General features: G+C 39.9%; 6 non-coding genes across 6 annotated transcripts; all 6 read right to left on the bottom strand.

Annotated features, from left to right (window-relative positions):
- Nucleotides 1–1,405: 1,405 nt before the first annotated feature.
- Nucleotides 1,406–1,621, bottom strand: LOC147730166 (small nucleolar RNA U3). Its single transcript, XR_015309153.1, has one exon. It is a non-coding gene; the product is annotated as a small nucleolar RNA U3 (small nucleolar RNA).
- A 2,620-nt stretch (nt 1,622–4,241) lies between these two features.
- LOC147730165 (small nucleolar RNA U3) lies at nt 4,242–4,457 on the bottom strand. Its single transcript, XR_015309039.1, has one exon. It is a non-coding gene; the product is annotated as a small nucleolar RNA U3 (small nucleolar RNA).
- A 2,619-nt stretch (nt 4,458–7,076) lies between these two features.
- Nucleotides 7,077–7,292, bottom strand: LOC147730164 (small nucleolar RNA U3). The gene has a single exon (XR_015309040.1). It is a non-coding gene; the product is annotated as a small nucleolar RNA U3 (small nucleolar RNA).
- Nucleotides 7,293–9,911: 2,619 nt separating this feature from the next.
- LOC147730163 (small nucleolar RNA U3) lies at nt 9,912–10,127 on the bottom strand. Its single transcript, XR_015309109.1, has one exon. It is a non-coding gene; the product is annotated as a small nucleolar RNA U3 (small nucleolar RNA).
- Nucleotides 10,128–12,639: 2,512 nt separating this feature from the next.
- On the bottom strand, nt 12,640–12,855 carry LOC147730162 (small nucleolar RNA U3). Its single transcript, XR_015309065.1, has one exon. It is a non-coding gene; the product is annotated as a small nucleolar RNA U3 (small nucleolar RNA).
- Nucleotides 12,856–15,474: 2,619 nt separating this feature from the next.
- On the bottom strand, nt 15,475–15,690 carry LOC147730161 (small nucleolar RNA U3). The gene has a single exon (XR_015309038.1). It is a non-coding gene; the product is annotated as a small nucleolar RNA U3 (small nucleolar RNA).
- Between the last annotated feature and the right edge of the window lie 389 nt (nt 15,691–16,079).

Raw genomic sequence — 16,079 nt, 5'->3', positions numbered from 1 at the left:
TGGTTAGAGAACTAAACTTTAATTCAGCATGATAGACTAAAGTTGAAGGCTAGGGACAAACAGAGGAAAGGGGACCGTTCCTGGTCGCCATTGCCTCTTGCGGCAGGCTAAAAGGCTATCACAGTAAGGTCTTAACTGTGTAAGTTTTACGTAAAAAGAGGCCATGGCTGGAAAAACCAGTCGGGCAATGCCCCAGACTCTTGCATAACCAAGAAGAACAGTCTATGGGTATTCACCTGGCCTGTCACCACACCGTGAACTTCCACAATTTACGGTCTGGCGCCAGCCCACCTAGGTCTTTTCCTAGGCGTCCCAGCACGGTGGAAATCCAAAATGGTGGAAGTCGGGGCTCGAACCATTAGAAGTTTCAAGGCACAGGGTTTATCCTACTATTTACAAACGGCTGATATTTCGATTCTCTACATGAGGGTCTAATCTTCCAGTGTTCGAATATAGCATAATGGAACGCTAAAGGGGGCTACAATGGTCCTTAAATACCCTCTGTTTGAGTTCTTGACTCAAGTTAAAGCTGAGCTTCTATATCGAGAGGATAGGGCATTTAATCAATGTGATACCCGAGGTAGAAAGTCTATTCTGATATCACAACATTCCAGTCTATGAATTAAGAATATTCTGAGTTAAAGCAGGAGAACCAAGAAAATGGTACTTGCTGGAGCAGGTGGCTCGTTTTGACCATTATTTTTTATTGTTGCAACTCCATTCTCCCCAATGGATCCTTCAAATTCCAAAGTTCGAATACATTAAGCCCTTGATGTAGTAGGGGCTGTACGGGGGCTAGTTGAGAGCTGCAAGTTTTTGTGCTGAGCACACTAGATTTCATAATGATAAGTAAACATACACAGTCCTTTACTTCTGCTTTGCACTCCACAAATTCCTGTGAAAACTTTAGCAAATACCAAAGGAGGAGTTTTTTATCCTCAGCAGTCTAAGATCCACCGCAGCCTTGTAAGTTGTATAACCTGTGGCCAGGGTGATACGCTTCCTCTTAGTCTAAAAGGCTTAACTAGCATTAGGAGGTTTCTTTAAACAGTCGAATTGAAAGAGTGTTAAATCGTTGAGTAGCAGTAGTTGCCTTGCAGCAGCCTAGGCTCTACAAATAGCTCATACGCACAGTCCGTTTAAAAAGTACTCTTCACTCCCCACTTTCTAAAAGACAAACCTTTTTTTATAAATAACATACCAAAATACCAACTGACGGTGAGAAGTGCTTTTCAAAGATAAGCTCTTGCAAAAACAACAAGTCCAAAAAAGCTCAACAGCTTCTACTAAGTATTCATGAACTCAACAGCTAAATAAAAATAAACCAAAGTGCACACTATAAAAATAACAAACTAAGCAAAAAATTAAGAACGGATAGACTTCCTTACACCCTATAAAGTAGCTAACCACTCAGATTGTGTACTCTTTCTCCAATCCTCTTGAAAGGAATAAGAACGATCATCAATAGCAAACAGCAGCTACATAAATGCAACACTGTTCACTCACTTCACGCTCAGAAGAGAACATTACAATTCTTCATCGTGGTTAGCAAAGATCAAACACTTTCAATCACATTTCCTCAGTTAAAAACTATAGAAATGATCCCTGAAAGTATAGTCTTAATAAAACTGTTTATCGCTCACACAGACAGAAAGGGGGGAAACCCTCCTTACTTACAGTAAGACACGGTTCGGCATCATCAACTGAAATAAAAACATATAAATATACACATATCTGTTACTCCACGAAATAACATTCTACCGATACACACGCATATGCATTTATTTACATTAAAACATACTTAATAGATCCTGGTGACACTGCTTTAAAATTTGCATATTTTAAATCAGCAACCAATTAAATTCAACCTGACTCTTCCTGACCCAACGCTGTACCAGAGGGAAAGCTGGAAAATTCTTCAAAAAACTGTGGTTTCCACAATATCATAGAGATGATTTTTAATGGGAATATTTGGTGTAGATTAGGAACAGTCAATCAGCCAAAAGAGTGACACTGATCGCTAGCATATGTGAAGCGACCTGCTAAGCTTGCAAGTGTGGAAACAAAAGCTGTAGCATTACAGCTACCTTGACATTTTGAACAGTTGCCCCACAGATCAAATGTAGGTCAACATCTTTGATCGGTTACCCCAAAAAAACGAACTGTTCCCCAGTTCACATATAAGACTCTAAGCTGAGGATGGCCTTCGGCGATGGTCCAAACTTTGTGAAAACCTGCTTTCAGCAACTACAGGAGATAACGGAACCTATCGCTTTCAGTAGCCCCCTGAATTCCTGGTTATCTAGGAAAGCGTTCACATGAACAACAACTTGTCCTACCACCCAGCTTGAATTTATGCGGGTTTTTAAAGCTACTAGACGTTTAGCCTCTCGGAACTACAGAAGTATCCAAAATATAGTTTATGTTTTTTTGTGCAAAATACTTTTTACACTGGGAAGTGAATACTTGCCGGAAACGTTTGGTACCTAATATTCATCAGAACCCGGAATTGAACTTTTCAGTGTACACTTCTGTCTTCCAGCATATCCTTAAATGAAGAAAGGAACAACTGTCAACAGTAGACAGTTGTTTAAAAAAAAAACTCTGCCTGTGACCTTCCTTTTTAGATCAGAACTTATCTGCAACACCTTCGGACCACTTACAATTTCTACTTCAATCTTGATTCTTCATAACATATCGCGAACAAAAAGTTTTATAACTCTATGCTAAGCTGTCCAAGGGTTACAGGAAGATATCACAACAGCATTTTTTCTGTCACCTGGCTAAGCTCTCAGCAGATCAGTGATAGATAATTAAAACCTGCCGCTGCAGTCTTTGGTTAGAGAACTAAACTTTAATTCAGCATGATAGACTAAAGTTGAAGGCTAGGGACAAACAGAGGAAAGGGGACCGTTCCTGGTCGCCATTGCCTCTTGCGGCAGGCTAAAAGGCTATCACAGTAAGGTCTTAACTGTGTAAGTTTTACGTAAAAAGAGGCCATGGCTGGAAAACCAGTCGGGCAATGCCCCAGACTCTTGCATAACCAAGAAGAACAGTCAATGGGTATTCACCTGGCCTGTCACCACACCGTGAACTTCCACAATTTACGGTCTGGCGCCAGCCCACCTAGCTCTTTTCCTAGGCGTCGCAGCACGGTGGAAATCCAAAATGGTGGCAGTCGGGGCTCGAACCATTAGAAGTTTCAAGGCACAGGGTTTATCCTACTATTTACAAACGGCTGATATTTCGATTCTCTACATGAGGGTCTAATCTTCCAGTGTTCGAATATAGCATAATGGAACGCTAAAGGGGGCTACAATGGTCCTTAAATACCCTCTGTTTGAGTTCTTGACTCAAGTTAAAGCTGAGCTTCTATATCGAGAGGATAGGGCATTTAATCAATGTGATACCCGAGGTAGAAAGTCTATTCTGATATCACAACATTCCAGTCTATGAATTAGGAATATTCTGAGTTAAAGCAGGAGAACCAAGAAAATGGTACTTGCTGGAGCAGGTGGCTCGTTTTGACCATTATTTTTTATTGTTGCAACTCCATTCTCCCCAATGGATCCTTCAAATTCCAAAGTTCGAATACATTAAGCCCTTGATGTACTAGGGGCTGTACGGGGGCTAGTTGGGAGCTGCAAGTTTTTGTGCTGAGCACACTAGATTTCATAATGATAAGTAAACATACACAGTCCTTTACTTCTGCTTTGCACTCCACAAATTCCTGTGAAAACTTTAGCAAATACCAAAGGAGGAGTTTTTTATCCTCAGCAGTCTAAGATCCACCGCAGCCTTGTAAGTTGTATAACCTGTGACCAGGGTGATACGCTTCCTCTTAGTCTAAAAGGCTTAACTAGCATTAGGAGGTTCCTTTCAACAGTCGAATTGAAAGAGTGTTAAATCGTTGAGTAGCAGTAGTTGCCTTGCAGCAGCCTAGGCTCTACAAATAGCTCATACGCACAGTCCGTTTAAAAAGTACTCTTCACTCCCAAACTTTCTAAAAAACAAACCTTTTTTTATAAATAACATACCAAAATACCAACTGACGGTGAGAAGTGCTTTTCAAAGATAAGCTCTTGCAAAAACCACAAGTCCAAAAAAGCTCAACAGCTTCTACTAAGTATTCATGAACTCAACAGCTAAATAAAAATAAACCAAAGTGCACACTATAAAAATAACAAACTAAGCAAGAAATTAAGAACGGATAGACTTCCTTACACCCTATAAAGTAGCTAACCACTCAGATTGTGTACTCTTTCTCCAATCCTCTTGAAAGGAATAAGAACGATCATCAATAGCAAACAGCAGTTACATAAATGCAACACTGTTCACTCACTTCACGCTCAGAAGAGAACACTTCAATTCTTCATCGTGGTTAGCAAAGACCAAACACTTTCAATCACATTTCCTCAGTTAAAAACTATAGAAATGATCCCTGAAAGTATAGTCTTAATATAACTGTTTATCGCTCACACAGACAGAAAGGGGGGAAACCCTCCTTACTTACAGTAAGACACGGTTCGGCATCATCAACTGAAATAAAAACATATAAATATACACATATCTGTTACTCCACGAAATAACATTCTACCGATACACACGCATATGCATTTATTTACATTAAAACATACTTAATAGATCCTGGTGACACTGCTTTAAAATTTGCATATTTTAAATCAGCAACCAATTAAATTCAACCTGACTCTTCCTGACCCAACGCTGTACCAGAGGGAAAGCTGGAAAATTCTTCAAAAAACTGTGGTTTCCACAATATCATAGAGATGATTTTTAATGGGAATATTTGGTCTAGATTAGGAACAGTCAATCAGCCAAAAGAGTGACACTGATCGCTAGCATATGTGAAGCGACCTGCTAAGCTTGCAAGTGTGGAAACAAAAGTTGTAGCATTACAGCTACCTTGACATTTTGAACAGTTGCCCCACAGATCAAATGTAGGTCAACATCTTTGATCGGTTACCCCAAAAAAACGAACTATTCCCCAGTTCACATATAAGACTCTAAGCTGAGGATGGCCTTCGGCGATGGTCCAAACTTTGTGAAAACCTGCTTTCAGCAACTACAGGAGATAACGGAACCTATCGCTTTCAGTAGCGCCCTGAATTCCTGGTTATCTAGGAAAGCGTTCACATGAACAACAACTTGTCCTACCACCCAGCTTGAATTTATGCGGGTTTTTAAAGCTACTAGACGTTTAGCCTCTCTGAACTACAGAAGTATCCAAAATATAGTTTATGTTTTTTTGTGCAAAATACTTTTTACACTGGGAAGTGAATACTTGCCGGAAACGTTTGGTACCTAATATTCATCAGAACCCGGAATTGAACTTTTCAGTGTACACTTCTGTCTTCCAGCATATCCTTAAATGAAGAAAGGAACAACTGTCAACAGTAGACAGTTGTTTAAAAAAAAAACTCTGCCTGTGACCTTCCTTTTTAGATCAGAACTTATCTGCAACACCTTCGGACCACTTACAATTTCTACTTCAATCTTGATTCTTCATAACATATCGCGAACAAAAAGTTTTATAACTCTATGCTAAGCTGTCCAAGGGTTACAGGAAGATATCACAACAGCATTTTTTCTGTCACCTGGCTAAGCTCTCAGCAGATCAGTGATAGATAATTAAAACCTGCCGCTGCAGTCTTTGGTTAGAGAACTAAACTTTAATTCAGCATGATAGACTAAAGTTGAAGGCTAGGGACAAACAGAGGAAAGGGGACCGTTCCTGGTCGCCATTGCCTCTTGCGGCAGGCTAAAAGGCTATCACAATAAGGTCTTAACTGTGTAAGTTTTACGTAAAAAGAGGCCATGGCTGGAAAACCAGTCGGGCAATGCCCCAGACTCTTGCATAACCAAGAAGAACAGTCTATGGGTATTCACCTGGCCTGTCACCACACCGTGAACTTCCACAATTTACGGTCTGGCGCCAGCCCACCTAGCTCTTTTCCTAGGCGTCGCAGCACGGTGGAAATCCAAAATGGTGGCAGTCGGGGCTCGAACCATTAGAAGTTTCAAGGCACAGGGTTTATCCTACTATTTACAAACGGCTGATATTTCGATTCTCTACATGAGGGTCTAATCTTCCAGTGTTCGAATATAGCATAATGGAACGCTAAAGGGGGCTACAATGGTCCTTAAATACCCTCTGTTTGAGTTCTTGACTCAAGTTAAAGCTGAGCTTCTATATCGAGAGGATAGGGCATTTAATCAATGTGATACCCGAGGTAGAAAGTCTATTCTGATATCACAACATTCCAGTCTATGAATTAGGAATATTCTGAGTTAAAGCAGGAGAACCAAGAAAATGGTACTTGCTGGAGCAGGTGGCTCGTTTTGACCATTATTTTTTATTGTTGCAACTCCATTCTCCCCAATGGATCCTTCAAATTCCAAAGTTCGAATACATTAAGCCCTTGATGTACTAGGGGCTGTACGGGGGCTAGTTGGGAGCTGCAAGTTTTTGTGCTGAGCACACTAGATTTCATAATGATAAGTAAACATACACAGTCCTTTACTTCTGCTTTGCACTCCACAAATTCCTGTGAAAACTTTAGCAAATACCAAAGGAGGAGTTTTTTATCCTCAGCAGTCTAAGATCCACCGCAGCCTTGTAAGTTGTATAACCTGTGACCAGGGTGATACGCTTCCTCTTAGTCTAAAAGGCTTAACTAGCATTAGGAGGTTCCTTTCAACAGTCGAATTGAAAGAGTGTTAAATCGTTGAGTAGCAGTAGTTGCCTTGCAGCAGCCTAGGCTCTACAAATAGCTCATACGCACAGTCCGTTTAAAAAGTACTCTTCACTCCCAAACTTTCTAAAAAACAAACCTTTTTTTATAAATAACATACCAAAATACCAACTGACGGTGAGAAGTGCTTTTCAAAGATAAGCTCTTGCAAAACCACAAGTCCAAAAAAGCTCAACAGCTTCTACTAAGTATTCATGAACTCAACAGCTAAATAAAAAAAAAAAAAAGTGCACACTATAAAAATAACAAACTAAGCAAGAAATTAAGAACGGATAGACTTCCTTACACCCTATAAAGTAGCTAACCACTCAGATTGTGTACTCTTTTTCCAATCCTCTTGAAAGGAATAAGAACGATCATCAATAGCAAACAGCAGCTACATAAATGCAACACTGTTCACTCACTTCACGCTCAGAAGAGAACACTTCAATTCTTCATCGTGGTTAGCGAAGACCAAACACTTTCAATCACATTTCCTCAGTTAAAAACTATAGAAATGATCCCTGAAAGTATAGTCTTAATAAAACTGTTTATCGCTCACACAGACAGAAAGGGGGGAAACCCTCCTTACTTACAGTAAGACACGGTTCGGCATCATCAACTGAAATAAAAACATATAAATATACACATATCTGTTACTCCACGAAATAACATTCTACCGATACACACGCATATGCATTTATTTACATTAAAACATACTTAATAGTTCCTGGTGACACTGCTTTAAAATTTGCATATTTTAAATCAGCAACCAATTAAATTCAACCGACTCTTCCTGACCCAACGCTGTACCAGAGGGAAAGCTGGAAAATTCTTCAAAAAACTGTGGTTTCCACAATATCATAGAGATGATTTTTAATGGGAATATTTGGTCTAGATTAGGAACAGTCAATCAGCCAAAAGAGTGACACTGATCGCTAGCATATGTGAAGCGACATGCTAAGCTTGCAAGTGTGGAAACAAAAGTTGTAGCATTACAGCTACCTTGACATTTTGAACAGTTGCCCCACAGATCAAATGTAGGTCAACATCTTTGATCGGTTACCCCAAAAAAACGAACTGTTCCCCAGTTCACATATAAGACTCTAAGCTGAGGATGGCCTTCGGCGATGGTCCAAACTTTGTGAAAACCTGCTTTCAGCAACTACAGGAGATAACGGAACCTATCGCTTTCAGTAGCGCCCTGAATTCCTGGTTATCTAGGAAAGCGTTCACATGAACAACAACTTGTCCTACCACCCAGCTTGAATTTATGCGGGTTTTTAAAGCTACTAGACGTTTAGCCTCTCGGAACTACAGAAGTATCCAAAATATAGTTTATGTTTTTTTGTGCAAAATACTTTTTACACTGGGAAGTGAATACTTGCCGGAAACGTTTGGTACCTAATATTCATCAGAACCCGGAATTGAACTTTTCAGTGTACACTTCTGTCTTCCAGCATATCCTTAAATGAAGAAAGGAACAACTGTCAACAGTAGACAGTTGTTTAAAAAAAAAACTCTGCCTGTGACCTTCCTTTTTAGATCAGAACTTATCTGCAACACCTTCGGACCACTTACAATTTCTACTTCAATCTTGATTCTTCATAACATATCGCGAACAAAAAGTTTTATAACTCTATGCTAAGCTGTCCAAGGGTTACAGGAAGATATCACAACAGCATTTTTTCTGTCACCTGGCTAAGCTCTCAGCAGATCAGTGATAGACAATTAAAACCTGCCGCTGCAGTCTTTGGTTAGAGAACTAAACTTTAATTCAGCATGATAGACTAAAGTTGAAGGCTAGGGACAAACAGAGGAAAGGGGACCGTTCCTGGTCGCCATTGCCTCTTGCGGCAGGCTAAAAGGCTATCACAGTAAGGTCTTAACTGTGTAAGTTTTACGTAAAAAGAGGCCATGGCTGGAAAAACCAGTCGGGCAATGCCCCAGACTCTTGCATAACCAAGAAGAACAGTCTATGGGTATTCACCTGGCCTGTCACCACACCGTGAACTTCCACAATTTACGGTCTGGCGCCAGCCCACCTAGGTCTTTTCCTAGGCGTCCCAGCACGGTGGAAATCCAAAATGGTGGAAGTCGGGGCTCGAACCATTAGAAGTTTCAAGGCACAGGGTTTATCCTACTATTTACAAACGGCTGATATTTCGATTCTCTACATGAGGGTCTAATCTTCCAGTGTTCGAATATAGCATAATGGAACGCTAAAGGGGGCTACAATGGTCCTTAAATACCCTCTGTTTGAGTTCTTGACTCAAGTTAAAGCTGAGCTTCTATATCGAGAGGATAGGGCATTTAATCAATGTGATACCCGAGGTAGAAAGTCTATTCTGATATCACAACATTCCAGTCTATGAATTAAGAATATTCTGAGTTAAAGCAGGAGAACCAAGAAAATGGTACTTGCTGGAGCAGGTGGCTCGTTTTGACCATTATTTTTTATTGTTGCAACTCCATTCTCCCCAATGGATCCTTCAAATTCCAAAGTTCGAATACATTAAGCCCTTGATGTAGTAGGGGCTGTACGGGGGCTAGTTGAGAGCTGCAAGTTTTTGTGCTGAGCACACTAGATTTCATAATGATAAGTAAACATACACAGTCCTTTACTTCTGCTTTGCACTCCACAAATTCCTGTGAAAACTTTAGCAAATACCAAAGGAGGAGTTTTTTATCCTCAGCAGTCTAAGATCCACCGCAGCCTTGTAAGTTGTATAACCTGTGGCCAGGGTGATACGCTTCCTCTTAGTCTAAAAGGCTTAACTAGCATTAGGAGGTTTCTTTAAACAGTCGAATTGAGAGAGTGTTAAATCGTTGAGTAGCAGTAGTTGCCTTGCAGCAGCCTAGGCTCTACAAATAGCTCATACGCACAGTCCGTTTAAAAAGTACTCTTCACTCCCCACTTTCTAAAAGACAAACCTTTTTTTATAAATAACATACCAAAATACCAACTGACGGTGAGAAGTGCTTTTCAAAGATAAGCTCTTGCAAAAACAACAAGTCCAATAAAGCTCAACAGCTTCTACTAAGTATTCATGAACTCAACAGCTAAATAAAAATAAACCAAAGTGCACACTATAAAAATAACAAACTAAGCAAGAAATTAAGAACGGATAGACTTCCTTACACCCTATAAAGTAGCTAACCACTCAGATTGTGTACTCTTTCTCCAATCCTCTTGAAAGGAATAAGAACGATCATCAATAGCAAACAGCAGCTACATAAATGCAACACTGTTCACTCACTTCACGCTCAGAAGAGAACACTTCAATTCTTCATCGTAGTTAGCGAAGACCAAACATTTTCAATCACATTTCCTCAGTTAAAAACTATAGAAATGATCCCTGAAAGTATAGTCTTAATAAAACTGTTTATCGCTCACACAGACAGAAAGGGGGGAAACCCTCCTTACTTACAGTAAGACACGGTTCGGCATCATCAACTGAAATAAAAACATATAAATATACACATATCTGTTACTCCACGAAATAACATTCTACCGATACACACGCATATGCATTTATTTACATTAAAACATACTTAATAGATCCTGGTGACACTGCTTTAAAATTTGCATATTTTAAATCAGCAACCAATTAAATTCAACCTGACTCTTCCTGACCCAACGCTGTACCAGAGGGAAAGCTGGAAAATTCTTCAAAAAACTGTGGTTTCCACAATATCATAGAGATGATTTTTAATGGGAATATTTGGTCTAGATTAGGAACAGTCAATCAGCCAAAAGAGTGACACTGATCGCTAGCATATGTGAAGCGACCTGCTAAGCTTGAACTGTTCCCCAGTTCACATATAAGACTCTAAGCTGAGGATGGCCTTCGGCGATGGTCCAAACTTTGTGAAAACCTGCTTTCAGCAACTACAGGAGATAACGGAACCTATCGCTTTCAGTAGCGCCCTGAATTCCTGGTTATCTAGGAAAGCGTTCACATGAACAACAACTTGTCCTACCACCCAGCTTGAATTTATGCGGGGTTTTAAAGCTACTAGACGTTTAGCCTCTCGGAACTACAGAAGTATCCAAAATATAGTTTATGTTTTTTTTGTGCAAAATACTTTTTACACTGGGAAGTGAATACTTGCCGGAAACGTTTGGTACCTAATATTCATCAGAACCCGGAATTGAACTTTTCAGTGTACACTTCTGTCTTCCAGCATATCCTTAAATGAAGAAAGGAACAACTGTCAACAGTAGACAGTTGTTTAAAAAAAAAACTCTGCCTGTGACCTTCCTTTTTAGATCAGAACTTATCTGCAACACCTTCGGACCACTTACAATTTCTACTTCAATCTTGATTCTTCATAACATATCGCGAACAAAAAGTTTTATAACTCTATGCTAAGCTGTCCAAGGGTTACAGGAAGATATCACAACAGCATTTTTTCTGTCACCTGGCTAAGCTCTCAGCAGATCAGTGATAGATAATTAAAACCTGCCGCTGCAGTCTTTGGTTAGAGAACTAAACTTTAATTCAGCATGATAGACTAAAGTTGAAGGCTAGGGACAAACAGAGGAAAGGGGACCGTTCCTGGTCGCCATTGCCTCTTGCGGCAGGCTAAAAGGCTATCACAGTAAGGTCTTAACTGTGTAAGTTTTACGTAAAAAGAGGCCATGGCTGGAAAACCAGTCGGGCAATGCCCCAGACTCTTGCATAACCAAGAAGAACAGTCTATGGGTATTCACCTGGCCTGTCACCACACCGTGAACTTCCACAATTTACGGTCTGGCGCCAGCCCACCTAGGTCTTTTCCTAGGCGTCGCAGCACGGTGGAAATCCAAAATGGTGGCAGTCGGGGCTCGAACCATTAGAAGTTTCAAGGCACAGGGTTTATCCTACTATTTACAAACGGCTGATATTTCGATTCTCTACATGAGGGTCTAATCTTCCAGTGTTCGAATATAGCATAATGGAACGCTAAAGGGGGCTACAATGGTCCTTAAATACCCTCTGTTTGAGTTCTTGACTCAAGTTAAAGCTGAGCTTCTATATCGAGAGGATAGGGCATTTAATCAATGTGATACCCGAGGTAGAAAGTCTATTCTGATATCACAACATTCCAGTCTATGAATTAAGAATATTCTGAGTTAAAGCAGGAGAACCAAGAAAATGGTACTTGCTGGAGCAGGTGGCTCATTTTGACCATTATTTTTTATTGTTGCAACTCCATTCTCCCCAATGGATCCTTCAAATTCCAAAGTTCGAATACATTAAGCCCTTGATGTAGTAGGGGCTGTACGGGGGCTAGTTGGGAGCTGCAAGTTTTTGTGCTGAGCACACTAGATTTCATAATGATAAGTAAACATACACAGTCCTTTACTTCTGCTTTGCACTCCACAAATTCCTGTGAAAACTTTAGCAAATACCAAAGGAGGAGTTTTTTATCCTCAGCAGTCTAAGATCCACCGCAGCCTTGTAAGTTGTATAACCTGTGGCCAGGGTGATACGCTTCCTCTTAGTCTAAAAGGCTTAACTAGCATTAGGAGGTTTCTTTAAACAGTCGAATTGAAAGAGTGTTAAATCGTTGAGTAGCAGTAGTTGCCTTGCAGCAGCCTAGGCTCTACAAATAGGTCATACGCACAGTCCGTTTAAATAGTACTCTTCACTCCCAAACTTTCTAAAAAACAAACCTTTTTTTATAAATAACATACCAAATTACCAACTGACGGTGAGAAGTGCTTTTCAAAGATAAGCTCTTGCAAAAACCACAAGTCCAAAAAAGCTCAACAGCTTCTACTAAGTATTCATGAACTCAACAGCTAAATAAAAATAAACCAAAGTGCACACTATAAAAATAACAAACTAAGCAAGAAATTAAGAACAGATAGACTTCCTTACACCCTATAAAGTAGCTAACCACTCAGATTGTGTACTCTTTCTCCAATCCTCTTGAAAGGAATAAGAACGATCATCAATAGCAAACAGCAGCTACATAATTGCAACACTGTTCACTCACTTCACGCTCAGAAGAGAACACTTCAATTCTTCATCGTGGTTAGCGAAGACCAAACACTTTCAATCACATTTCCTCAGTTAAAAACTATAGAAATGATCCCTGAAAGTATAGTCTTAATAAAACTGTTTATCGCTCACACAGACAGAAAGGGGGGAAACCCTCCTTACTTACAGTAAGACACGGTTCGGCATCATCAACTGAAATAAAAACATATAAATATACACATATCTGTTACTCCACGAAATAACACTCTACCGATACACACGCATATGCATTTATTTACATTAAAACATACTTAATAGATCCTGGTGACACTGCTTTAAAATTTGCATATTTTAAATCAGCAACCAATTAAATTCAACCTGACTCTTCCTGACCCAAGGCTGTACCAGAGGGAAAGCTGGAAAATTCTTCAAAAAACTGTGGTTTCCACAATATCATAGAGATGATTTTTAATGGGAATATTTGGTCTAGATTAGGAACAGTCAATCAGCCAAAAGAGTGACACTGATCGCTAGCATATGTGAAGCGACCTGCTAAGCTTGCAAGTGTGGAAACAAAAGTTGTAGCATTACAGCTACCTTGAAATTTTGAACAGTTGTCCCACAGATCAAATGTAGGTCAACATCTTGGATCGGTTACCCCAAAAAAACGAACTGTTCCCCAGTTCACATATAAGACTCTAAGCTGAGGATGGCCTTCGGCGATGGTCCAAACTTTGTGAAAACCTGCTTTCAGCAACTACAGGAGATAACGGAACCTATCGCTTTCAGTAGCGCCCTGAATTCCTGGTTATCTAGGAAAGCGTTCACATGAACAACAACTTGTCCTACCACCCAGCTTGAATTTATGCGGGTTTTTAAAGCTACTAGACGTTTAGCCTCTCGGAACTACAGAAGTATCCAAAATATAGTTTATGTTTTTTTGTGCAAAATACTTTTTACACTGGGAAGTGAATACTTGCCGGAAACGTTTGGTACCTAATATTCATCAGAACCCGGAATTTAACTTTTCAGTGTACACTTCTGTCTTCCAGCATATCCTTAAATGAAGAAAGGAACAACTGTCAACAGTAGACAGTTGTTTAAAAAAAAAACTCTGCCTGTGACCTTCCTTTTTAGATCAGAACTTATCTGCAACACCTTCGGACCACTTACAATTTCTACTTCAATCTTGATTCTTCATAACATATCGCGAACAAAAAGTTTTATAACTCTATGCTAAGCTGTCCAAGGGTTACAGGAAGATATCACAACAGCATTTTTTCTGTCACCTGGCTAAGCTCTCAGCAGATCAGTGATAGATAATTAAAACCTGCCGCTGCAGTCTTTGGTTAGAGAACTAAACTTTAATTCAGCATGATAGACTAAAGTTGAAGGCTAGGGACAAACAGAGGAAAGGGGACCGTTCCTGGTCGCCATTGCCTCTTGCGGCAGGCTAAAAGGCTATCACAGTAAGGTCTTAACTGTGTAAGTTTTACGTAAAAAGAGGCCATGCCTGGAAAACCAGTCGGGCAATGCCCCAGACTCTTGCATAACCAAGAAGAACAGTCTATGGGTATTCACCTGGCCTGTCACCACACCGTGAACTTCCACAATTTACGGTCTGGCGCCAGCCCACCTAGGTCTTTTCCTAGGCGTCGCAGCACGGTGGAAATCCAAAATCGTGGCAGTCGGGGCTCGAACCATTAGAAGTTTCAAGGCACAGGGTTTATCCTACTATTTACAAACGGCTGATATTTCGATTCTCTACATGAGGGTCTAATCTTCCAGTGTTCGAATATAGCATAATGGAACGCTAAAGGGGGCTACAATGGTCCTTAAATACCCTCTGTTTGAGTTCTTGACTCAAGTTAAAGCTGAGCTTCTATATCGAGAGGATAGGGCATTTAATCAATGTGATACCCGAGGTAGAAAGTCTATTCTGATATCACAACATTCCAGTCTATGAATTAAGAATATTCTGAGTTAAAGCAGGAGAACCAAGAAAATGGTACTTGCTGGAGCAGGTGGCTCGTTTTGACCATTATTTTTTATTGTTGCAACTCCATTCTCCCCAATGGATCCTTCAAATTCCAAAGTTCGAATACATTAAGCCCTTAATGTAGTAGGGGCTGTACGGGGGCTAGTTGGGAGCTGCAAGTTTTTGTGCTGAGCACACTAGATTTCATAATGATAAGTAAACATACACAGTCCTTTACTTCTGCTTTGCACTCCACAAATTCCTGTGAAAACTTTAGCAAATACCAAAGGAGGAGTTTTTTATCCTCAGCAGTCTAAGATCCACCGCAGCCTTGTAAGTTGTATAACCTGTGGCCAGGGTGATACGCTTCCTCTTAGTCTAAAAGGCTTAACTAGCATTAGGAGGTTTCTTTAAACAGTCGAATTGAAAGAGTGTTAAATCGTTGAGTAGCAGTAGTTGCCTTGCAGCAGCCTAGGCTCTACAAATAGCTCATACGCACAGTCCGTTTAAAAAGTACTCTTCACTCCCCACTTTCTAAAAGACAAACCTTTTTTTATAAATAACATACCAAAATACCAACTGACGGTGAGAAGTGCTTTTCAAAGATAAGCTCTTGCAAAATTAACAAGTCCAAAAAAGCTCAACAGCTTCTACTAAGTATTCATGAACTCAACAGCTAAATAAAAATAAACCAAAGTGCACACTATAAAAATAACAAACTAAGCAAGAAATTAAAAACGGATAGACTTCCTTACACCCTATAAAGTAGCTAACCACTCAGATTGTGTACTCTTTCTCCAATCCTCTTGAAAGGAATAAGAACGATCATCAATAGCAAACAGCAGCTACATAAATGCAACACTGTTCACTCACTTCACGCTCAGAAGAGAACACTACAATTCTTCATCGTGGTTAGCGAAGACCAAACACTTTCAATCACATTTCCTCAGTTAAAAACTATAGAAATGATCCCTGAAAGTATAGTCTTAATAAAACTGTTTATCGCTCACACAGACAGAAAGGGGGGAAACCCTCCTTACTTACAGTAAGACACGGTTCGGCATCATCAACTGAAATAAAAACATATAAATATACACATATCTGTTACTCCACGAAATAACATTCTACCGATACACACGCATATGCATTTATTTACATTAAAACATACTTAATAGATCCTGGTGACACTGCTTTAAAATTTGCATATTTTAAATCAGCAACCAATTAAATTCAACCTGACTCTTCCTGACCCAACGCTGTACCAGAGGGAAAGCTGGAAAATTCTTCAAAAAACTGTGGTTTCCACAATATCATAGAGATGATTTTTAATGGGAATATTTGGTGTAGATTAGGAACAGTCAATCAGCCAAAAGAGTG

The sequence above is a fragment of the Lissotriton vulgaris genome, chromosome 2_1 (assembly GCF_964263255.1).
Source record: "Lissotriton vulgaris chromosome 2_1, aLisVul1.2, whole genome shotgun sequence".
NCBI classification, from domain to species: Eukaryota; Metazoa; Chordata; class Amphibia; order Caudata; family Salamandridae; genus Lissotriton; species Lissotriton vulgaris.
The sequence above is the reverse complement of the archived record's forward strand: the minus strand, read 5'-3'. Positions and strand labels throughout refer to the sequence as shown.